General features: G+C 40.1%; 1 protein-coding gene across 25 annotated transcripts in view; it reads left to right on the plus strand.

The window, feature by feature from the left end:
• FARS2 (phenylalanyl-tRNA synthetase 2, mitochondrial) overlaps window positions 1-24,222 on the plus strand; it is a 553,641-nt gene that overhangs the window by 53,225 nt on the left and 476,194 nt on the right. For 2 of the 25 annotated variants that reach the window (XM_053223096.1, XM_053223105.1), the window contains exon 3: window positions 15,651-15,779. The exons of the other annotated variants lie outside the window; for them this stretch is intronic. The gene's annotated coding sequence lies outside the window, so the exon portion shown is untranslated. The remainder of the gene's footprint in view (window positions 1-15,650; window positions 15,780-24,222) is intronic. 25 annotated transcript variants of the gene reach the window in all.

The raw sequence follows: 24,222 nt of genomic DNA on the forward strand, positions 1-24,222 counted from the left end.
AGATTTGGGGTTTGGGGAACCAAGTATTCTCCTTGCTTTGATTTTGTTTTAAAAATGAGTATTTAGATGTAAAATTTTCTAACTTCGTCATTGTTTGTATTCTGTGTGTTTATGAGAGCTCTGTCAGCGGTTGAAGCAGAAAGGATATATGACCTGTGGTGCTTTTCCTGCTGTGTATCAGAGACCTCACTTAAGGGTAGAAAATGTTTGTGTTACTCCAGTAGTGGAGGACAAGGACTTCCTGACCCACTCTGAAACCTTGCAGATACGGGCAGAGCAGAGAAATCTGTACAGGTATATGTGTATGCACTTAGGTATGTATGTAGTATAAGCATACATGATGTTATGTTTATTTGTATTCATACATAGCTGCTAATTCAGAGTGATGCAGGAAATTCTCGTAGGGACATCTGTCATTCATCCTCCTTGGTTTTTTCAAAGAGAGGCACATTTGGGTTTATCTAGCATTCACATTTAGGTAATTTCATAATGGTTGTGGGGGCTGGAGTGGGGAGGTGGCTGTCTTCTCCCATTTGTGTGGATTTCTCCTCTTAAGTTCATTACCTTGGTGACAGGTTTGTGTGGAGGGGTGGAGTGAAGGCCTGATGGGTGAGGGGGACTCATTGCTCAGATCAAAGGCAAGGGCGTCTGTTCATTTCTGATGTCTTAGAAAATGAAGGCTGTGCTCCCCTGCAAGGACCTGAAGGGGATCTTGGATCAGTTGGAATGATTTTTTTCTGCTCTGTACTCTCATTTGATTCTCCATCACTTTCCCTCTAATTATTCCCTGGTTGTTGACCTCCAGGGGCTAATTAGTTACACATGTCACTAAGAAAAGGTCAAGGGTTGTAACAATGGGGCACTTAATTTTCTGTCACCTTAACTTAGTTTTAACCTGCCAGATGTTTGAAATGAAAAGGCAGCAAATTCTCTTTAACAACATGTGGAGAAGGATGTTCTTCCAGCCCCTTCTTCTAGTCCCAGTGCCCCCTCCGGAGCTTTCAAAGCCAGGACCATTTCTAAGGGGAACAGTTCAGAAATGGTTCCCTTCCCTCAATGATAGTTTGTGGCATCTTCATATAGGAAGTGTAGAATCAAATTTTATATTACGGTAGGATGGGAGGGGCCACAAATATAACAGTAAAACCATGGTGTTTTTTTGTAAAACTAACAAACGTTCCAATCTTATTGAAAATGGGGATTATTAAACAAAAGTAAAGCTAGTGTCGGATGCTTACAGGAGCCATTCACTTCCTCTATGTCAGTCAGTCTCTGTTAAAAAACCAAGATGAGTAAGACATGGTCCCTCCCCTCTAAGAACTTAGTGAGAAGCTCCTTGTGCCATTTATCTTCTTAGCTGTACACTCTTCCATCGTTACCAATCATGCCCATCTCCCTCCTTGTCCACTTATAAATGCCAAGATGACAGTTTTGTCACATCTTGGTGTCCTTTCTTTTTGGAATGCAGGGTGCTCTTTTCATTGTGGCACCTGCTACTCCTATGTGTGGTCCTAACATAGTGGTTTCAGGTACCTCTCCCCACCTAGATCTGTGTTATCACAAGAACCCGAAGTGACTTGGGCATACAAAATGGTTCTGCTTCAGTTGGGCTAAATGGGTCCCGAGAATCTACGTTTCTAAGGAACGCCCACGTGATGCCAATGCTTGTCTGTGCACCACACTGGGGATAGCAAGCCTTTACCCTAGAAAGCCTACTTAATCTATGCCAGTGCCAGAGAGAAGCAAAGATGTTTGACTTGTCTGCTAATGTGGGATAGCATACATAGCTAACCAAATACCTCTACCTAAATACTCTCATGGGGAGTCAAAGTTAAAAAATGTACCTGTTTCCTACGTGCTAGATAGAGCTCTCAGAATTTTGTTAATATACTTGATACAACAGTTTTATATCTGTTTTATAGATGGGAAAATTGAGGCGCAGAGGGATTAAGTAGCTTGACCAAAGTCACATTAACTAACAGGTGAAAGAACAGGGCTTTGAACGCAGGCAGTATGACCTCACCATCCCAGCTTTGAAAGGATTGCTGTGTGCTTCCTCTTTGTCTAAGGTGTTATATCTGTGGGAAAGTGGAGTCAGATCATGGCTCAGAAATGAGTGTCTCGGTTTGGATAGTAGGGTTCCAGAGGGTAAGCTCTTTCCAGGTGTGTGGTTGGTATAAGGTATAACCAATAGAGAGTGGGCCATGCTATTCATGTTTAATGGGCAGGAGTAGTGGAGGAAGGGAGACAGGCCAGATGCTAGTAGTTGAGGAACAAGAGGGCATGTGTAGCAAACTTTTATTTTAGCATTACGATGCATCTGATACTATGGTTTACATTTGTTATTTCTTTTGAAACTGATAATGATCTTATGGTACAGGTACAGATTTTAAAGATAAAGGAACTGAGGTTTGGACAGATTAAGTAATTTTCCCAAGGTCTACAGAGAGGAAGGTAATATAATTTTAAATTTGAAGTCAGTTGCTCTGTGGCCTTCCAGGGCAGGGCCTTAGAGTAGAAATTAAAATATAGAGGGGAGGTTAGAACTTGGTTGTTGACACTGCATTGTAAATGAGGTGCTTGGCCAACAGGTAAGTGCAAGAACACAAGAGCTGCAAAGCAGAGAATCTACAAGACTCACTCAGTGTTGGCCCTTTAAAACTGGCCTGGAGTCCCCCAAGATCTCCCAGTGTAGGGCTGGTCCCCAGGCTGGACACAGGGCTGAAACTGCATGTAGGGTTGAATGGCTCCAAGTTTAAATCCGTTTCCATCTGGTTAGGATTAAATATTCTTCCTGACTTCCTGCTTCCTTCATCCCTGAGTCAGCCCAGGAGAGGCCAGTCCTGCTCTTACTTTGACTCCTGTCCCTGGGACACACACCCTCTGCTGCCACACTCTGCTTCCCTACAAGTGACAGATGTTTCTGCTTTCTTCCTCCCATCTTTCTGATTGTTACATTTCTTGCCACAGACATTCTTCATTGCTCCAAATGTGAAAATCCGAGCTTATTTCCTTTAAATGAATTATTGTACAGCCTCATATGACCCCATATAAATCTCTTTAACAGAGAACTAAGCTGACAGCATGTGTGGTGTGCTTGGGGAATTCTCTGCCTCAGGATGCTCATAATGGAGGGAGTTGAATGGGGTTAGCTGGTGGGCACTGCTCATTTTTTTGGTAATCGTTGACAATATGGGACACCTCCAGAAGGTTCTCCATGAAGCTGCTCTGTGCATACGAATTCCAGACCCTCATGCAGTGTGAAATGCCTCTGGTCCCCTTCCTCTCTGGGTAAGAGAGCAGGCTTTACTCTCTGATGTGGCCCCTTTGCTCTTTATTCTTAAGATTAAAAGCCTGCCTTCCATTTTTTTCAAAAGGATTCTCTCTCCTCTCTATTTTATAAATGTTTATTTTGAGAGATGACAGGGATAGAGAAAATCCCAAGCAGACTCCATGCTATCAGTGTAGAGCCCAATGTGAGGCTCGATCTCACGAATCATGAGATGATGACTGAGCTGAAATCGAGTCAGTCACTTAAGGGCACCTGAGGGGCGCGTAGGTGACTCAGTTGGTTAAGTGTCTGACTCTTGATTTTGGCTCAGGTCAAAATGATCTCTCTCTCCCTCTCTGTCCCTCCTCCGCCTGCCTGTCTGTCTCTCAAAATAAATAACATTGAAAAAAGAGTCTGTTGCTTAACTGACTGAGCCACCCAAGCACCCCTAAAAGAATACTATATGACAAAAAGATAAGAAATAAAAAGGGAAAAAACACCTCCATTTACCATCCTAAAACAGTGATTATCAGTTTTTAAACTTTTCTGCAATGATTTTTACATATTTGTGCCTGTTGTTTTCTGTCTGCATTCCCCTTTATTGCTACATAATCTACATCATTACCATTTTAATGGTTGCATAATATTCTGTTGTGGTACTGTACCATTAATTATTTAGCTCTGTTGTTGACAAGTACATTGCTCCCACCTTTTCACAATTATTAATAACACCATAAGGTATATCTTTGTGCGTGTAAGTATTTCCATATTTTGAATTAGATTCTTATGAGAGAGTCCCAGGTGTGGCATTACTAGGTCAAAGAGTATGAAGAATTTTATGGCTTCTAAAACATATTGCCTGATTGCTTTCCAGAGGAATGGAGCCAATTTACCATGCCATCACAAAGTCATTTGTTTCCCAGATGGCTAGCCAGGGTTAGGGATGTGGCCTCTCAGAGTAGGAGAGGAGAAGGGTGTGTGTGTGTGTGGGTGTGTGTGTGTGTATGCACGTGTGCATGCAAAACTCATGGATTCCTGTGTGTGTTGATTTAAGCCTCAATGACATTATGCATTATTCTTGTTAATAGGAATATATTAGGTGTCTAATGCCAGTGTACTAATTGTCCAGTTCAGTGTTTAGTATTGCAGTGTGTTAGACAAGGAATAAAGCAACTTATGTGTATTTCCTGTTTCTCTGGAATTTTGAAAATTTTTAAAATTGGCAAAGGTTAGTTAACAACCTTTAGCCACTGTGATGAGGTTCTTAGTGGCCCTCTCCTTTCTGAGAATACCTAATGATTTGGAAGTGAAGGTGGAATTTGAAGGAGTCCTAGGACAGGTAGGGGAGGTATCTGGGCATATGCTCAGGAGCAGGCCTACCTGGGCAGAAAAACTTCCCTCACTTGATAACTACAGTCTTTCATAATGGAATGCTTGTGTTGAGGATTTTGAGGTCTTATCTAGGCCTCAGCTGGAAAGGTACTTTGCTTCATTAGTAATTTGTTCTAGATCTGTGCCATTACAGTTTCCTCTAATTCTTTGTTTCCCATTGGACTGTAAACATTAAATGCCTTAAAGAGGGACTGTACTTTTTAAAATCATTACTTTTTATACCTGTCCCCTGGATTGTCTAGCATATTATTTTGTATGTTATGTATGTAGTGGTGGCTTTGTGTCATCTGACTGACTGAATGAATGAATGAATGAATGGGGGAAATGAAGGCTGCATCCTCGTGGTCCCAGGAGTTCTACCAAAGCCTTGCAGTGACCTGACAGGACTGCACTGGTCCTGGGTTCTCATGTAAAACCTGCAGCAGAACTCCCAGGGGTAAAGGAGGAGGACGCTTTGGCGGAGAAATTACCTGACAAAGGTAATGCTGGAAAAGACCTCTCACTTGTGTGTTTTACTTCCCACATCATCTCACAGGATCTCCTTGTTCAACAGATGAAGAAACCCAGCCTGGTAAGGCCAAGTGTCTTCCTCAAGATCATACAGATAGTGGATGACGACTGGGAACTCAGACCTGGTCCTTTGGTTCCTGCTCTGGTGTCCCTTCCACTACATGGTGTTGACAGAACTTAGGTCACTTGTTTTGCTACTCCTATCCCCCCATACCCTCACCAGATCTATGTTTGGAGTTTACTTTGCCATATGCCCACATTTCCCCTCTCTTGTAGCTGCACAGATGTGTTAAAGAGATTGTGACCTTGATGCAATAGTCAGATAGGGTCCAGAGCCATAGAGGTCAAGGGATAGCGCGGGATCCAAATTCAGTTTCATACAAAATTACAGCTTTGCGTTATCTCTGGATTTGAATATAAACTTTTTATTTCAGAGGAAGAATGCTCGGTGTTAGTTGTGGTACATGATTTGAGTGTGTATTTGCTGCAATTGTGACCCTAATAAAACTCTGATTATGATTCATACATGCGGAGTAGAGATTTAAGGTTGTCAAGGGAGCATTAACTTTGAGTTTCTTGATTTCTCTTGTGTGACTGAAATCTAAACCTCAGTGTTGCATCGTCTGTGTGGTGTTTTTTCTTCCTTCCTCTTTGTAACCTCTCATCCTGAATGTGACAAGCACATTTGTTTGCACAGTTGAAGTTGTAAAGCTAAAGGCTTTAATAGTGAGGGAAGTGCCCGTGGTGAATGCCAAATGGCACCACTGAGGAGACAAAGCAGGAGGGAGAATGAACAGTCTCCGGGTCCTTCTAACAGCCATGTGATGTCTGCCCTGGGATTTGAATGATTTGTGGATGACTACAGCCTGCTCAGTCTGCAATGGCTTGAGGCCTCTCGAAATTGATGTTAACCACATAAGCTGTCAGTAGTTATAGCTACTGGGTAATTGGGTTTGAAATTTATGAGTATTTACATTTCAGAGGGCTTTTACTGTGTTTCTATAACTTTGGGGTAGAAATGTTTGTCCTTGGTATGACTGAATAGCTTACTTTATGCATGGTGCCACTGTTTAAAACTGTCTCAGAGTGTAAACCACTTTTTTCCTGGGAGAGCACAAAGATAATCTTGTTAATCCTATTTGTCGACTAGTGGACAGGATGGTTTCTAGCTCCATACTGCTTTCTGTGCAATAACCAGTAATATGGTTATACAGTAAAAGAAGCTAGAAGGTTCTTAACACTGTGGATAAACATTTTGTTACAACTTGCTGAGGTAGGCACTTTTTTACTTTGGTCTCAAAGGGACTAATTTTTTTTTTTTGTTTGTGATAGGAACTATAAGCTTGTTCTCAAAAATTTAGAAAATGAGGAAAAACTGAAAGAAGAGAGAAAATTAACCCAAGTTCCTTCTAGTTGAATGCAAGCCACTTATAATGTTTCAAGATTGTCTGCCATTCCTTTCCTATATGTAATTTTTATGTGCTTGTAATCAGTCTATTTATGCAAGTGTTTTTTCTTTCTACTTAATGCATGTTTTTCCTTGTTATATAATTTTCTTTACAGATACCTGAATTTTTCATCAGGAGGCAGTTACTAAAATATTTGCTTATTCTGGCAGTGTCTGGACCACAGGCTCAGCCCTTTTTCATCAGTGGGGTTTTGCACTGCCCCTCAGTCATGGAGACAGACCTGGGTGCAATGTCTGTTCAGTCAGTAGTGATGGGCTCCCTCTTTCTTCTGAGAGAAATTGATTGGCACAGCTCCAGTATTTTCCCAATTACAAATTATCGTCTAGTGAGCTTTTTATGCATGAAGCTTGGTATGTATTTAGGATTAGTTCTTTAGGGTGTTTTCTCAGAGTTGAATTGCTGGTCAAAAAAGATAAAACATTTTGATGTTACAGACACACACACACAAAACATATACACAGGGTTTTATGTTGTATAATATTGTATATATTGTTTTCCATAAGTTGATACTACGAATGCCAAACATCGGAAACTAACCACACACTGCACATTAATGTTGGTTATTATTGCTGTTTAAGTTTTGTTAACTTGATAAACAAAATAATAGCATTGAGTTTTTAATTTTTTGTTTGGTTGCCAGTGAGTTTGAACATTCTGGCATATATTTGTTAATTATTTGATTTCCTGTTTTATGAATTACCTCAGCTCAGCTTACAGTTGTGGATGGTGGTTAGGAAAGGGTGGTGCCTGTGGGAATCTTAAAGGGCGGGTGGTTAGAACACAGAGCTGCCCTGCACACTTGGTTTTGGGAGGACAGGATCCCACATTGTGCTTTATCTTCTGCCTTACCTACACCCTACTCACATTGCTTCAAGATATGAGAATCTTTTAAGACTGAAGTAAAGGAAGGGGTGCCTGGCTGGCTCATTCAGTAGAGTGCGCGACTCTTGGTCTTAGGGTTGTGGGTTCAAGCCCCACACGGGGTATAGAGATTTCTTAAAAATAAATCTTTAAAAAAAAAGTCTAAAAGGGAGAGTGTGAGGTTTTTATTTTTATCAAAAAAATGGGGCATGGATGTGAGAATTTTTTTACTTTTTAAATGTAGCCTGCTATAAAATTATTCTTCTTCCATTAATTCTTTTCTCAGTTTATTGAGTATCTACTGGGCCAGGTATTCCTAGCTGAGGGAGCGTGCCATGTAATGGCCTCAAGGCAGAAAGACGGTATGTCCTGGGAAGGCAGACAGAGCCTGGCACCCAGATGGTAACAAAACAGATAATGGGTGAGGTCACAGAAGCGGGAAGGAGCCCAGTGATGTGGAGATTTGTAGGTCCTGGTGAATGCTGAGGGTGAGCACTGAAGGATTTGAGCTGCACGGCTGTGGTTCTGTGTTACTCTCTAGAAGGATCACTGTAGAAATGGATTGGAGATAGGCAAGAGAGGAAGCAGTGAGTCTCATTGGATGCCTACCAGTGTAGTCTAGGCATGAGATACTGGTGGCTTACATGCCCCTGCTTCTTAAACCATGTGTGGCAAAAGATCATAATTTTTTATTTCTATTCTGTTGTTGATTTTTGTAAATTTTGAGAAACGTGAATTATTGGAAGAATGTGGCAGCCTAATTGTTCCAAAAGGATTTTTGTACCTACTTTTTTGTCCTTTCCTACCATAGGTTGGCACTAGGCACCTGCAGACCCCCCTTTGTGTAGCCCCCATTGTGACTGCTGTTCTAACATGCAGTACTACATCAGGCACTTTGTATGCATGGGGCAGTGGTGCACTGTTAACATTCTGTGCCAGTCAGTGTGCTGTGTACAGGATAAACAGACATGAAGTCAGCGGGGTCTCTGCCTTCTCTGATTCTGTAGTCTAGCTGAATTAGGGAAGAAGTAGATGAACCTGGGGTAGATGCATTAGGACTTACTGGTGGATTAGACATGGAAGATTTAAGGAGAAGTAGGAATCCAGGCTGACTGGCAGGAGCGAGGGTTATCGTTAAGACCTGGGGTGCGTGAGATTCATTTTAGCCTCGAGCTTTTCTGTTTAAAGAGAGGACATACTAATTTCTTAACAGCAAAATGATTTACATCTGATGCAGATTTGAAATGATTTCCAGGGAAGAAATCTAGATGGCTGGGGGATAGGGGTGGGAGGGAGCTTTACCTTTTAATTTATATCCCTTTGTATCTTTTTAATTTTGTAGTGTTTCTGTATATTACCTATCCAACAAAATATGTTTAAAACTAGGTTTTTTACAACAGCTGTGGATAAACTTGGAATAAGAAATGTGGAAGAGTTTTATGATGAAAACTTTAAAATCAAAGGGCTATGATAGGAGGGTTGAAGAAATGGAAAAAGGAAGAGTTTAGAAAGGAAGGCTCAATATTGAAAGGGGTCAGTTCTCTAGAAATTTGTAAAATCGGTGCTTTCCCAATTCAAAAGAGTTTTGTTGTTTACGGAGGGAGTTGGCAAATGATACAGAATTCATCTGCATGAATGAGAAAAACCTGGGAAATTCTGGAAAATGAAGAAGGAGCAGCACCTGGACTTACTGTATGTTAAGATACATTATGAAGCTATCATTACTTAAACACTGGAACTGGGTAACTTCAGCTTCTTGCTACAAAAGAAGAAATAGGCAGACAGATCAACAGAACAAAATAGTATCCAGAAGTAAACCTGAAATGGACCTGAAATTGGATTATGATAATGATGGTTTTCAAACCACTGTAGAAAATAGATTTTCCAATAATTTAAATGTTCAGGGAAACAAGATTAGACAAAATGCATTTTTTTCTCTTTCATTCTTTACACCGAGGTGAATTCCATATAGATCAAAGATTAAAGAATGAAAATACAAAGAAGTAAAACTTTAAGAAAACATGGATGGGCTTATTTATAATTTTGGAATGGTGAAGACCTTTCTCTAAGCCATATATTTGTAACACACATGGCTAAGAAAGAGTTGCCAGTAACTATCTTAATTTTAAAACAATTCTTAATTTTAAAAGAATTCATAATGAAAAATGAAATAATGAAAAACTATTAATCCAATAGTGTGTGTGTGTGTGTGTGTGTGTGTGTGTGTGTGAAAGAGAGAGAGAAAGAGAGAGAGAGAGAATTGGTAGTTTAAGAAAAAATATACAATATACAAAATATACAGGTATGTCAATGAGGTATTATTTTTGACCAGTTAGGCAAAAAAAAAAAAAAAAAAATAATAATAATAAAATTCTAAGCGCTCATGAGAATTTCGGCAAACAGAAACTCTCACCACAAAAACATAAGATATACAGACAGTATCAAAGTAGATTGCGTATGCTTTTTTCCCTAGGAATCCCACCTTTAAAAAATCACCTTCCTTCTGTACTTACACAGTGATGTGCTAAGTTATGTGGGCAAGGATGCTTATTCCAGCATCATTTGCTATAGCAAAAACCTGGAAGACCAGAGCATCTCAGTGTGGCACTGGTTAAATAAATCCTGGCACCCCCAAATGGTAGTATGATCTGTAGCTGTCCAAAGAGTGAGGAGTACGTATAATGTGCTGACAGAGGAAAAAATGCCAGTGCATGTTGTTCTTAAATGAAAAGCAAGATGTGGCCTATGACCCTGCTTATAGAAGTACTCGAAGAGAATGTTTTATAGATAAATAAATCCCCCACTCTTTCCAAAATAGGAAACATTAACTGTTGTAAGAAAGGTGACAAAGTAACTGAGGTAGAGATTGAGGGGGGGTACTGTTGGAATTGTGTGTGTGTGTGTGTGTGTGTGTGTGTGTGTGTGTGCATGTGCATGCTTATAGTCTGTTCAATTATTTTTAACTCAACAGGGGTTATCTGAGTATGAGTTTATAGAGTTTTCTTTCTCTGTATTAGAACATTTATATATCTACACTCCTTAACAAATGTTACGTAGAAAAAATTCTGTAAAACTTTCTTGTAGATTGTGGTATGAGACTCAGATCAACTTAATTTGTTCATCCTGTCCTCTTTAGATATATGAAGCCCTGTTAAGATTGAGACCTTTTCAATTTTTGATCTTGGTGGTTTATCTAACTAAGAAGAGGGCCATCAGCCTCTTTTTAAGCTTAAACATGGTGGGGGGGGTTGGTGAGAATCTGAAGGTTTTTATTTTTTAATTAAAAAAATTTTTTTTTAATGTTTTATTTTTGAGACAGAGAGAGACAGAGCATGAGCAGGGGAGGGGCAGAGAGAGAGAGAGGGAGACACAGAATCTGAAGCAGGCTCCAGGCTCTGAGCTGTCAGCACAGAGCCCGACGTGGGCCTTGTACCACGAACTGTGAGATCATGACCTAAGCCGAGGTTGGATGCTTAACTGACTGAGCCACCCAGGTGCCCCGAGAACCTGAAAGTTTGTAAGTGATGGAACGAGAGGCTCATGATTGGATCTCGCTGTCAGAATGAGAGACAAAAAGCCACTCACAGACTGCCTTCTTGCATAACTGTAATGCATTTCTGATCCATAGTGGTATAACATCTCCATTGTGGCCCCATGTGAATTTACCCACTGTAGATTTCTTTGAGGGTAAAAGTTAGTTTAAATAATTTTCCATGCATCATAGGGTCTTCTGAATGTTAATGGGTTTTATGCAATAAACATATTCATCCACAAACCAAATTTAGGTACATAAAGCTCTTTGACTTCTAATCAGCTTTTTAGATGTGTGCAATGTCTGAAACTGGTAGATAATTTAGAAAAAAGCACATGATTTGGGACCATCTTCTGGAAGCAATTCAGATTATGAATGAAGCTGCAATCCTTGTGAATGTGCCTTTAATTCAAAAGTGATGCAGTTTCATTCATGGCATTTATTTATCCCCAGAAATTAAAGTATAAAAATTTCAATAAGAATTTCTTTTGGGTTTTGCTTGCTATTAATCTATAAGTCTCATAACTTACATTTGTATAGTATTTTCTTGTGTTCCAGAAGACTTTTTATTTTATTTTTTTACATTCTCACTTATTCTTCCTAACAGCCCTGGGAATAGTCTTTATTATTTGAGGACTTATTGTTTGACATTGGAGGGCAGTATCACCAACCTGGAAAAGACGTTAACAATGGTACAGAATATTATAGTAAGACAGGAGAAAGAACTGGGAATATCAAAACTTAAAGATTGGGTTCATTTCTGTAGCTGCTGGGAATGTCCTCTTTGAAGAGGGTTTTGAAAAGTAGGATAATTTCCAGGATGTGCTAGAAATTATGAGGCACTTTATTCCTGCTTCCTATTCCGGCTGTTCTTTCTTAAATAGCCATCTCTCAAAATTTCAAGACCCCAGTGGCAAGTATTGATTTATCGTTTTTAAGGGATCCACCTGGACTTGAATAAACAATGGAGTGCCTAGTATGTGCCAGTGCTGGATGTGCTGGAGACAGCTGTTCAACGGCGAGGGCGCAGTCCCTTTCCTTAGGAGCTTCCATCTGATGCTTCCTTTTGGGGATGTGTGGTCACCAAGGAGGATTTGCCCCTGGCTTCCAGAGAACTTGGTGTTTAGTGGGGTTGCTGTCTGATCAATAGGAAGACCCAACGCCGTGTATTCAGTGGTATAATAGGGGAAGCACAAGTTGCCAGGGAACCTATAGGCATGGCCTTTAACTGAGATTTGAGAAGAGAGGGAGAGAGACAGAGAGATACAGAGAGAGATTTTGCGTGTGTGTGTGTGTGTGTGTGTGTGTGTGTGTGTGTGTGTGTATATTTGGAAGGTGGTAGGAGTGCAGAGCAAGCTTACCAGCAAAATACAAACAACCAATACCCTAAAAACAAATCTCAATGTTATTTAAACAGGTAATGGTTAACTAGAGAATCATCTGAATCCCACGTTTGGGGATTCTTGTCTGTGAGGGATATGCCAGACAAATCCCAGGCTAGAATATGCGACAAAATCCTTACCTAGGTCCCAGGTTGTGCACACCCAGAGAGACTGTTGTCAGCTAGTTCTGGTTATGCAGTCACTTATACTTTACTGCTAGTTTTATACTTTCCTTTTTCTTCCTTCCTTCCTTCCTTCCTTCCTTTTCTTTCTTTCTTTCTTTCTTTCTTTCTTTCTTTCTTTCTTTCTTTCTTTCTTTCTTTCTTTCTTTCTTTTCTTTCCTTTCTTTTCTTTCTTTCTTTTTTTTAGCAAAGTATAAAAATTTATTGGATAAAAGCCAAGTGGTTTAGGGCCATACTTTATTGTCTTAGCTGATTCCCAACTGCATTTACCACTTACACATCACAACTTTCACAGCACAGATCTGTATGTATAGCTGTTTAATATGTGCTTTCCTTGTCAGTGACTTGATTGGGTATTTCCAGAAGATAATTCATTCTTTCCTTTTGTAAATTTTAATTCCAATATAGTTAAGATGCCAAATGTTATATTAGTTTTAGGTGTATATAGTGATTCAACAATTCTATACATTACTCAGTGCTCATTATGATAGTGTACTCTTAATCCCCTTCACCAATTCCCTCTCTCCTGTACCCCCACACCTGGTAACCATCAGTTTGTTCTCTGCAGGTAAGAGTCTGTTTCTTGTTGTTTTCTTTTTTCTCTTGTTCATTTATTTTGTTTCTTTATTTTACATATGAGTGAAATCATATAGTATTTGTTTTTTTCTGACTGACTTATTTCACTTGGCAGTGTACTGTAGCTCCATCCATTGGATTCAGTGGTTGTTGGAGATGGTAAGATTTCATTCTTTTTTATGGCTGAATAATATTCCTATGTGTGTGTGTACCATATACCACATCTTTATCCATTCATCTGTTGATGGATATACTTGGGATGCACCTATAATTTGGCTATTGTAAATAATGCTGTAGTAAACATAGGGGTGCATGTATCCCTTTGAATTGTGTTTTTGTATGTTTCGGGTAAATATCCAGTAGTGCGATTCCCAGATCATGTGGTATTTCTATTTTTAATTATTTGAGGAACCTCCGTACTATTTACCACAACAGCTGCACCAGTTTGCATTTTCACCAACAGTGCATGAGGGTTCCTTTTTCTCCACATCCTTGCCAATACTTTCTGTTTCTTGTGTTTTTTATTTATTTTAGCCATTCTGATGGGTGTGAGGTGATATCTCATGGTAGTTTTGCTTGCATTTTCCTGATGATGAGTGATATTGAGCGTCTTTTCATGGGTCTGTTGGCCATCTGTATGTCATCTTTGGAGAAATGTCTGTTCGTGTTTTCTATCCTTTTTTAATTGGATTAATTTTTGGGTATTGAGTTTTATTAGTTCTTTGTATTTTTCAGATACTGACCCTTTATTGGATATGTCATTTGCAAATATCTTCTCCTATTCAGTAGGTTGCCTTTTAGTTTTGTTGATTGTTTCCCCAGAAAGTAATTTCTGATAGAGAATTCTTTAAGGACTCTGCTAAAATGTACTGGGAGCTCTTTTAGGACATTGATTTGTACAAGTCTTAACTGAGGGAAGAGTGTTCACAGGGAATAGCCTCAGCAAAGCCTTGGATTATTGAAAAACAGAAAATGGGTCAGGTAGGCTAGTTTGTGGCTTGGAGTCAGAGTGTTGTAGGAGGTGAATCTCTAGAGGGAAGCATTGTTTCCCAAAGCTTTGTTGACTTTGGAGTCACTTGGAAATGAAAAAATACTGATACGTGGCTCCTGCCTGCAGGCATTGTGACTTAGTTGGGATGGGGTATGCCAAGACATTGGAAGTTGCAAAGCTTCCCAGATTTCCATGTGTAGCAAAATTTGGGAACATCCAAGCCAATTTATGGAGGTCTGTATAATTATGCTGAGGCATAAGGATTTTATCCACAGAGACATTTTTTGGTATGGAAGAGCCACTAAATGATTTTTCTAGTAGAATGACTTTTAAAAAAAATTTTTTTAATGTTTATTTATTTTTGAGAGAGAGAGTGTGAGTGGGGGAGGAGCAGAGAGAGAGGGAGACACAGAATCTGAAGCAGGCTCCAGGCTCTGAGCTGTCAGCACAGAGCCCTACGTGGGGCTCGAACTCATGGACCGCGAGATCATGACCTGAGCCGAAGTTGGTCGCTTAAGCAACTGAGCTATCCAGGTGCATCACCAGTAGAGTGACTTGATCAGACCTGTAGTTTGGAAGATATTGCTGGTTGTTTGGGGGAAAATAGATTGAGAAAGCTGAGACTGGACTAAGGGAATGTAGTCAAGGGTCCCTTAGATAAATAAAGGTGGCCTGATGGAGGCAATGACAGTAGGGATGGAAAGAGGAAGATGGATCCCTGAGATATTGAAGAGATGGATTCAGTAGAACTTGTGGTGGGCGGGATGGGGTGTGTGGGGCAGAGCGGAGTTATCACTTGATTGAGGCCAGTGGGAGCAGGGAAAGCAGGGATGATGTGGGGGAAGGGGTAGGTCATTTCTGTGTTTCGGCAGGGATCACCAGCACTGCTGGATTCTCCTTCCAAGGAATAGCTGAGGAAGTCTCTTGGGTCTCTACTAAGCACTGACCTTATGTGGTGAACTTCCTCTAGTCTGATTTCTCCTCAGTTAGAGCTTATATCTTGTCTGCTGTTTGAATGGATGTTTTTTCTCTAATGATTAATGATCTTGAATATCTTATATGCATTAAGCCATCGAGTAAGGGGATTCTCCCCATATTTGTGATCCATGGAAGGCCTGTTGGCCCTGTGGGTCAGTGGCATCTAAAAAGCTTATATTTCAGTTTGGGAAATATAAGTTTCATTACTCTTTCATATAATTGAATTGAGAATTTATATTACTTTTATCTGAAAAGATTCTTGAGAATTTTTGAGGCAACTTTTATATAGCAATCTGGATTTCTTTGAGAAAGAAATACAATCTGTGTAACAAAAGTTCAGTTGTGCTCTATTTCAGGAAAATCTAATATACAAAAATCTGAAATGATAAAGCTGGCAAATTGTGGGTGGAGATAATTGGTGGTTGATGATCTTGCTGATGGATTCTTGGTTTTGAAGAGGTTTAGGAATCTTTCATAACATAAGGTTTAAATTATTTGGATTTTAGGAATAATCTATTGGGATAAGGAACAGTCTGCCTGAATATTAGATAAACAACTAATATTGCTATGAGAATCTTGGACAAACGTTAATAAGGGTTAAGACCTCCACATAATGATGGACAATGTCAGACAAGGTGAGTATTCCTTTATATGTATGTGTTATCTGACCTTTCCCCATTATCATAGCTTTGTGGATAGTTGTCTCATCTCTTTACATGTTTGTGACACCTGCAGAACCCCATAGTAAAATCAAACACTGTGTGACATTTTGGTCTGTTGATGTGAATGTGATTCTAAAGTCATAAATTACATGTAATGAATTTCACTGTAGATTTACTGAGGTAAATAAGTTTTGAAGCCAGAAGTTACAGTTAGAAGGGAAATTCATTTAATGGTAAGACGAAGGAGCTAAGATAAGTTATGAAAATATAATCTGGAAAAAAAAAACATTCCACAGTTTGAGAAATAGTAAGAGTAAGTTCTTAAGTATTTGCGGTGAAGTGATAGCTCTCCCCATCTTCCAAAGAAAGAATGATATACTAGCAACAAAACATGTATTTCCCAAAGCATCAAGATACACCATTGGCAGCATATTATTTTGAAAAGAATGTTTTATTTCTAAAGAGTAAGATGATTTTTGGAGAAAGGGAGAATAGAGGGCACCCAAACACCTAACACACTTATGATGGGCTGGTTATACATGCATGTTCAGAGGTAAATGACCATGATAAACAACCATATAGGAACCTGCTTCATATGAAATGAAATCATTTGCCTCCTGCCGCCTTGCATGGCATCAACAAATGAGTTGTGCATTAGAAATAAAGCAGCATATTCTGCTGGTGCTCACTCTGTCATCTGCAAGGGCTTCATTATGGAGAGGCATGCTGGTGGCTATCCAGATGCTTAACTGGCAGCCTTCACTGACTAATGGAGCCATATTTGTGTTGGCTGACATCTGGTTTTAGAAGTTATTTATAAAGAAAAGATCGTTGTAATCCAAACAGAGAGATTTTTAAATGTCAGATGTACTGTGCAAGATACATCTAGGTTGAGTGGCACTGTAGGAAGGATTAGCTGCTTTTCTAAACACTCATGTGCTGAGTGTTTTTTCTGTATGCAAGTAGTATTTCCATATAGCATGTTATAAACAAAATACTTGAAATAAACAGATTTTTGTAGTTTTGAGCATTGTAAATAGGACTATAATATCACCAAAATGACACATTACTAAACCAGTTTCATGGGACAACATGTGAAGACCTTACAAGTCCACTGTCCTGTCCTCATAGTGAGAAAATAAGATCAACAAACTGAAAATCAACAATTCTTCTCAGATCCATGAGAGAATCGAGGTCACAGAGTAAATTGCTGGCCCAAGAAATGGAAAGAGGAGTACATAGCAAGAATCGCGGTTTACCAGAAGTAGAAGTCCAAGAGTAGAGCCCTCCCATGCCCAGCCCTTGCTCCCCTCCCCCCTGCCCTTCCCCCACCAGGACTGTTAGGAACAGTTAAACTGTAACAGGTGAATTTCTAGAGACTTGTGGGTGAGAGTTAAAAACTACCAGGGCCCTGTATTGGGGAGAAGGGCTCTGCGCTTTCATGAATTTTACTTCCAGAAGCCCCACCAGAGTCTCAGAAAAGTCCTCTCCTGTTTCTGGCAGTAGGAGGGGAAAAGAAACCGTTTTGAAATATATCCAGAGCATTCTGTTCTCCTTAACAAAAGCCTGCCGTAAAAGATGCTATTTTACTAAAGCCTAACAGACCTGGGTTTTACCTAGCAGAGAACCTAACTGACTTGGGGAATGGGAAATACCCAATTCCAGCCCATTCTAGACTTTCGGTTTCACCTTAGGGGGAAGAAGAAAGCTGAGTAACACCTGTGAAAGTCACAGTCCAGGGGCACAGGCTCCCTTAAAGGCTGAGACCTAATTATAGCACTGTGTACCTTACTACCATATCAGTCATGGTCCTGGATAATAACATGGGATTATCAACAGCAAGGCTCAAACCCTTGTAAGAGAAAGCCTAAGGCATCAGGAAAGACAAAAACAGCGACACTAGAGGAATTTTTAGCCTCTTGCCACCTAAAACCAACAGTAAATGCAGCTTACCTCCTAGCCAGATACACATACAACCTCACACTAAAGGCCTTAGTTCCTTTTACACAATGCATCATGTCTGGCTTTCAACAAAAGATTACAAGGTACACTAAAAGGCAAAACACAGTTTGAAGAGACAAATGAAGCATCAGAAGAACCATAGTCAGATACAGAAGAGATTATTGAATGATCAGACTGAGCATTTAAAATATGTATAATTAATATGCTAAAGGTTCTAATGGAAAAAGTGGGCAAAATTCAAGAACAGATAGATATAAGCAGAGAGGTCGAAACTCTGGAAAGAATCAGAATTAATGCTAGAAATGAAACACTGTAAGAGAAATGAAGAATGCCTTTTGGGTCCCCAGTAGACTGGACTGGGGCCAAGGAAACAGTCAATGAGTTTGCAGATTCGTCAAGAGAAACTTGCCCAACTGAAAAGCAAAGGGAAAAAAAGAAAAAAAAAATTACCAGAACAGAATGCTTAAGAACTATAGGACAATTAAAAGCTATAAAATATGTGTATTGGGAATACCAAAAGAATAAAGAGGAAAAGAAGAAATATTTGAAGTAATAATGGCTGAGACATTTCCCCAAATTGATGACAATCATCAAACCACAAATCTAGGAAGCACAGAGAATGCTATGCAGGCAAATTTCAAAAAAATCTGTGCTTAGACATAGCATATTAAAACTGCAGAAAAAGACAAAAGAGAAAATCTTGAGTAAATCCAGAAGAGATAAATACCTTACCTGTATAAGGCTCAAGGGTAAGAATTACACTAGATTTCTATTCAGAAACCACATAAGCAAATCAGAAAAAACAGTTAACCTTGAAGTCTGTACAGGCGTATCTTGTTTTACTGTCCTTTGCTTTACTGAATTTTGCACATTCTGTGTTTTTTGCAAATTGAAGGTTTGTGGCAATCCTGCATCAAACAAGTATGTTGGTGCCATTTTTCCAACAACAATTTCTCACTTCATGTTTCTGTGTCATATTTTGATAACCCTCACAATATTTCAAACTTTTCCATGATTATTATATTTGGTTTGGTGCTCTGTGACCAGTGATCTTTAATGTTCTTCTTGTAATTGTTTTGAGGTGCCACAAGTGTGCCAGGATAAGATGGTGAACTGAATTAATAAATATTGTCTGTATTCTGACTGCTCCACTGACCAGCTGTTCCCCCATTTCTTGGGCCTCCCTATTTCCTGAGACATAGGAATATTGAAATTAAGCCAGTTACCCTATCATGGCTTCTAACTGTTCAAGTGAAAGGAAGAGTTGTACGTCTCTCACTTTAAATTGAAAGCTAGAAATGATGAAGCTTAGTGAGAAGGTCATGTCAAATGCTGAGACAGGCCAGAAGGTAGGCCACTTGCACCAAAAAGCTAGCCAAGTTGTGAATGCAAAGGAAAAGTTCTTGAAGAAAATTAAAAGTGCTGCTCCAGGGATCACACGAATGATGAGAAAGCAAAGTAGCTTGTTTACTGATATGTAGAAAGTTTTAGTGGCTTGGATAGAAGATCAAACCAGCTACAACATTCCCTTAGACCAAATGCTAATCCAGACCAAGGCCCTAACTCTCTTCAGTTCTGTGAAGGGGAGAGAGACGTGGAAGCTGCTAAAGAAAAGTTTGAAGCTAGAAGGGGTTCACGAAGTTTAAGGGAAGAATCCATATTTGTAATATCAAAGTGCAAGGTAAAGCAGCAGGGCTAATGTAGAAACTGTAGCTGGTTATCTAGAAGATATAGCTAGCTAAGATAATTCATGAAGGTGGCTGCATTAAACAGCAGGTGTTCAACGTAGACCAAACAGCCTTCTATTGGAAGATGTCATCTAGGACTTTCATAGTAGGAGAGGAGAAGTCAGTGCCTGACCTCAAAGCTTTAAAGGACAGACTGACTCTCCTGTCAGGGTATAAAGCAGCTGGTGACTTCAAGTTGAAGTCAGTGCTCATTCGCCATTCCAAAATCCTAGGGCCCTTAAGAATTATGTTAAACTATTCTGCCTGTGCCCTGTAAATGGAACAACAAAGCCTGGATGGTAGCACATCTGTTTACAACATGATTTAACTGAATATTTTAAGCCCACTGTTGAGACCTACTGCTCAGAAAAAAGAAAAACAAACAAACAAAAGATTCCCCTTAAAATATTCCTGCTTGTTGGCAGTGCACCTGGTCAGCCAAGACATCAGTTGGAGATGTACAACATGATGTTGTTTTCATGCCTGCTGACACAGCATCCATTCTCCAGCCCATGGATCAAGGAGTAACTTCAACTTTCAAGTTTTATTATTTAACAAATACATATTGTAAGGCTAGAACTGCCATAAAGAGTGATTCCTCTGATGGTTCTAAGCAAAGTCAATTGAAAACCTTCAGGAACAGATTCACCATTTTCCATGCCATTAAGAAAATTGGCGACTGATGGGAAGAGGTCAAGATACCAACATGAATAGGAGTTTGGAAGAAGTTGATTCTCATCCTCGTGGATGACTTTGAGGGGTTCAGGACTTTATTGGGGCAAGTGACTACATTTGGGGTGGAAACAGCCAGAGAACTAGAATTAGAAGTGGAGCCTGAGGATGTGACTGCACTGCTGCCATCTTGTGATCAAAGTTGAACGGATGAGGAGCTGCTTGTTACAGATGGGCAAAGAAAGTGGGTTCCTGGTGACGATGCCGTGAAGGCTGTTGGAATGCAACAGAAGATTTAGAATATTACATAACTTAGTTGATAAATGCAGTGCCAGGGTTTGAAAGGATGGTCTCCAATTTGAAAGAAATTCTATTGTGGGTAAAATGCTACCAAACAGTGTTACAAGCCACAGAGAAATTGTTCCTGAGGGGAGGACTCAGTAGGTGTGGCTGACTTCATTGTTGTATTATTTAAGAAATTGCCGTAGGGGCGCTTCGGTGGCTCAGTAGGTTAAGTGTCAGACTTCGTCCTAGGTCATGATCTCGTGGTTAAGAGGTTCAAGCCCCACGTCGGGAACTGTGCTGGCAGTTCAGAGCCTGGAGCCTGCTTCAGATTCTGTCTCCCTCTCTCTCTCTCTGCCCCTCCCCCGCTCATGCTCTCTCGCTCTGTCTCTGTCTCTCTCAAAAATAAAAATTAAAAATAAAAAAAAGAATTGTCGTAGCCACCCTATCCTTCAGCAACCGCCACCCTGATCAGTCAGCAGCCAGCAACATGGAGGCAAGATCCTCCACCAGTAAAGAGATTACAACTTGATGAAAGGTCAGATGATGGTCAACGCTTTTTAGTAATAAACGTGTTTTTTAAATAGTTATGCACATTGTTTTTCAGGCATGATGCTATTGCATACCTAATAGATGCCAGTAAATATAGCTTTTATATGCACTAGGAAAAATTAATTTGACTCATTTTATTATGATATTCACTTCATTGTGATGGTCTGGAACTGAACTCACAATATCTTTGAAACAATGCTATAATCTAGTAAAATTATCCTGCAGAAGTGACAGAAGAGTGCAGAAGAGTTTCTCAAAAATTGAAGGAACTTTTCACTAGTAAATCTGTCTGGCAGGAAGTGTTAAAAAAAGTTCTTCAGAGAGAAGGGAAATGATACAGGTCAGAAACTTGGATCTACATAAAGAAAGGAGGAGTGTCAGAGAAGGAATAAGTCCAGGGGCTTCTTGCTTCCCTCTCCTGAGGCACTGGTGCCATGCCTGGCAGCCAGTATCCATGCCCACACCCATGCTGAATAATACAGACATGGAATTTTATGACTTGTTAGTTTTAAAAAGGGTGAATTTCTCAACTTGCAGCTTCAGTCTCTATGCTTAAAAATTACTGAAATGGACATAGCAGGATCTCTGGCTCATGGCAGAGTAGAACCTCCAAAGACTCTGGGCAAAAGTGCAAAGAACAAATAAATACCAAATAAATACCAAAACAAAATAAATACCAAAAGTCTTGTTCCCTTCAGCTCTGTGTATGTTAATCATGCACCTTATTGTCTCTTGTGTAACAGAAATTTTTGTTATATAGTATCACTCTGCCAGTGGTATCATTTTGAGGTGAATCTCTCAGACCTTATAGGAAAAGGAATTGAATATACTAAGTGTAGACATACGAGCTCTTTTTTTTTTTTTTTTCAACGTTCATTTATTTTTGGGACAGAGAGAGAGCATGAACGGGCGAGGGGCAGAGAGAGAGGGAGACACAGAATCGGAAACAGGCTCCAGGCTCTGAGCCATCAGCCCAGAGCCCGACGCGGGGCTCGAACTCACGGACCGCAAGATCGTGACCTGGCTGAAGTCGGACGCTTAACCGACTGCGCCACCCAGGCGCCCCGACATACGAACTCTTTAAAAGACAAATGTTATTGTAGCTTTCCAAACTAGAAATGAAAAGGCCACTGAAGCATCTTATATGTTTTAAATTTTCGTAAGTTGCTATTGATGGCTATCAACCACATAAAAAAAATCTCTTGGGGTAATCCCCCTCTCTTTCTTAAAAAAAATTTGTCTTGAGACAAATGTGAGAAAGCGCTGTGGATTATTCCCGGTAGTGAATGGTGCATTTCTTGCTATGACCTCATAAGGAACCATTGTTAGGGAACTTCATGCACCTGTAGGAGTCCATGGTTGGCCCTAAGGTTTTTGGTTCTTTTACCCAGGAAGCTGAGTTTTGGTGACCTGAGGGATGTTGACCACAGTTAGCTTTTTTCCTGTTTGGCTTTTTGTCTTTTTTGTTTGTTCTTTTTATTTATTTTCTTTTAAATTATTTCCTTTTTTAAAAAAAAATTATTTTACTTTCATTTGTCCTCATTCTTTTTTCTTTATTTTTCTTTTATTTTTCAAGTCTCTTATTTTTTTCTTTCTTATGTTTTTCTATGTTTTTCTTTTTTATTGATTTAAAATTTTTTAGTATTGTTGTTATTAGTGTAGTTAGCAAGTTACCATGCTGCAGGGTTTTGCACCATTTGTACTGATGAAGACATTCGTATTGACAGCAGCTTCTTACGACTATTGGCCAGGCAGCTTCACTAAGGTCATGTTGACTCAGCATATTATGGGACAAAGGTGGCTGTGAATATCATTAATAGATTCCGGCAGAGATTTTCTAGCCTCCAGAGACTATTCCTTGAAGTCTGAAACATGAAGGTCTCGAATTATCCTAATAATGTGAAACTGTTTGACATGATCTTGATACAGGACCATTCTACCTGGTCAGGGTGTCTACTAGTGGAGGAGAGATATTTGATTACTTGGTGGACCATGGCTACATGAGAAAGAGGTTTGTAGCACATTTTCTAGACAGTGTCCATGTACAGTGCTACCACCAGAAGAGTGTTGTCCACAGGGACTTAGAGCCAGAGAACTTGCTTTTTGTTGTTGACCTTAATGTCGAGGTTGTGGACTTTGGCTTTGGTAATGTGTTCACCATCGTGAATGCATAAGCTGAATACCTCTTGTGGCAGACCTCCTTATTCTCTGGAATTTTTTTGGAGTCATAATTATGATGCCCCCTAGGTGGATATTTGGAGCATTGGAATCATCCTTTTTTTATTATGGTCACCAGTTTCCTACATTTTGAGGGATTGGAATTCAAAGACCTGTGGGCTTAGGTATTGGATGGAGTATATGACTTTTCTTTCATCATGTCCATAGAGAGTGAAAGCCTGCTTAAGAAATTCCTGATCTACAACCACAGTGACAGAGACATTTTAGAGGAAATTATGAGGGATTCATGGATAGACATGGGCCCTGAAGAGGAACTGAGGCCTTCCATTGAGCCACTCCCTGACTACAAGGATCACTGGCAGTCTGAATCGATGCTGTCCATGGGCTACAAGTGGGAAGAGATCCACGACTCAATGATAGGCCTGAGGCATGAAGAATTAAAGACCATCTGCTGGCTTTGGACTACTAAGACACCCCAGCTGGAGGGCACTCTGTCACTGTGAAGTCCCTGCCTACGGCTGATCCCAAGAACAGTGTTGTCTTTCCCCATCCCGTGTGGTGGAGACAAGTGTCTCTGTCAACCTAAGCAGCAGAGTGCTGTCATTCCCACCTTTACTTTGTTCTCTAAGACAGAAAATCAGTGGCATGAGGACCAGGAGCCTGTGTGGAAGGCCAGCAGAACAGCCAAGGTGACTGTAAGTCCCAACCTGGTCAGGAGATGAAGACTACCATTTGAACAAAACTCTCCCACATTGTCCCTGTCGTCTTCTCATTCCCCCTACAATGCCAGCAATGGTGGTGGAGCCCTAGGTGGCTCCCAACTTTCTCCAGCTGTATGCATGTGGCCTGGCCACCTCAGGGGACTTTGTCCAGTGGAGGATGGAAGTGTGCCAAGTGCTGTGGGGTCTGTCTGTTGGGTTCGAGCTATTTGGCATTTTTAAGGCATTCAAAACCATTGTGGCAAAAATAACTGTGATGCTGCAATTTATGGGATTTCCAGGGGCCCCCTGTGGAGTGGAGAGGCCAGTCTCTCTACTCACACC

The sequence above is a fragment of the Acinonyx jubatus genome, chromosome B2 (assembly GCF_027475565.1).
Source record: "Acinonyx jubatus isolate Ajub_Pintada_27869175 chromosome B2, VMU_Ajub_asm_v1.0, whole genome shotgun sequence".
Taxonomy (NCBI): Eukaryota; Metazoa; Chordata; class Mammalia; order Carnivora; family Felidae; genus Acinonyx; species Acinonyx jubatus.